This window comes from Bison bison, unplaced genomic scaffold (assembly GCF_000754665.1).
Source record: "Bison bison bison isolate TAMUID 2011002044 unplaced genomic scaffold, Bison_UMD1.0 scf7180017864030, whole genome shotgun sequence".
NCBI classification, from domain to species: Eukaryota; Metazoa; Chordata; class Mammalia; order Artiodactyla; family Bovidae; genus Bison; species Bison bison.
Window position 1 is genome coordinate 2,039,563 of NW_011494602.1, and position 1,387 is coordinate 2,040,949.

At 42.1% G+C, this 1,387-nt stretch overlaps 1 protein-coding gene across 16 annotated transcripts in view; it reads right to left on the bottom strand.

Moving 5' to 3' along the window:
• The window catches only part of SLX4IP (SLX4 interacting protein), a 222,678-nt gene that overhangs the window by 207,394 nt on the left and 13,897 nt on the right, over window positions 1-1,387 (bottom strand). The window lies entirely within an intron of this gene.

The following is a 1,387-nucleotide window of genomic DNA, read 5'->3' on the forward strand; positions in this document are numbered from 1 at the left end:
TTTGCTCTCTGTCAAATCTCAACATGAATCAGACATAGGTATACATATATCCCCTCTCTCTTGAACCTCCCTCCCATCTCCCTCCCCATCCCACCCCTCTAGGTTGATTCAGAGCCCCTGTTTGAGTTTCCTGAGCCATACAGCAAATTCCTGTTGGCTATCTATTTTACATATGGTAATGTAAGTTTCCATGTTACTCCTTCCATACATCTCACCCTCTCCTCCCCTCTCCCCATGTTGATAAGTCTCTTCTCTATGTCTGTTTCTCCACTGCTGCCCTGTAAATAAATTCTTCAGTACCATTTTTCTAGATTCTGTTTATATGCATTAGAATATGATATTTATCCTTCTCAGAAGCTCCTTTAAAAAAATATTTATTGATGTAATATCTTCTATCTTGCTGATATCAGTGAAAGTGTCTTTCTCCTTGCATAGTCTGGGTTTTAGCCAAGTAGTTTTTTTTCTGTTTAACTTTCTTTCATAATAGAGTTTTTCCTTACATGGTAGATGATTTGTCGTTGTTTATGTGTGTGTATTTGGGAGTGGGGCACTAGGAGATGGAAGTTAGTTCTGCACACAGATGTGGGGTTTGTGGGTGTGGCCTTCACTTTAGAACCATCTGTCTTGACTGTTTCCTTGGGGAACCCCTGATGTCAGTACTTTTAGATCCAGTTCCCTGAAAGAGGAGGTTTCAGTCTTATATTTGGAGACTATAGCAGGATAGAGGGGTGTGTTAGTCAAGCTTCTCCAGAATGAATAGAAGATATAAATGCACACACACATGTATGTATATATACATGTGTTTATTAAAGGAGTTGCCTCATGAAATTTTGGAGGCTGAGAAGTCCTACGATACACTGTGTGTAAGCTGGGGACCCAGAAAAACCAGTGGTGTGATTCAGTCCAAGTCCAAAGGCTCAAGAACCAGGAGTGGTAATGTCCAAGGGCGGGAGAAGATGGATATCCCAAATTAGATCTTGAATTCATTTTTTCCTCTACCTTTTTGTTCTATTTTGACCCTCAGTGGATTGAATGATGCCCACCCACACGGGGGAGGGTAATCTGCTTTACTCAGTTCATAAATTCAAATGGTGATCTCTTCCAGAAGCACTCTCACAGACATAATGTCTGACATAATGTCTGTTAGTTATCTGGGCATCCCTTAGCCCAAACAAGTTGACAGTTAACTATCACAAGGGCCATGTGAACTGGCCATGAATTTCTCTTTTTTTCCGTAGGATCAGATCAGATCACATCAGATCAGTTGCTCAGTCGTGTCCGACTTTTTGCGACCCCATGAATCGCAGCACGCCAGGCCTCCCTGTCCATTACCAACTCCCGGAGTTCACTCAAACTCATGTCCATCGAGTCAGTGATGCCATCCAGC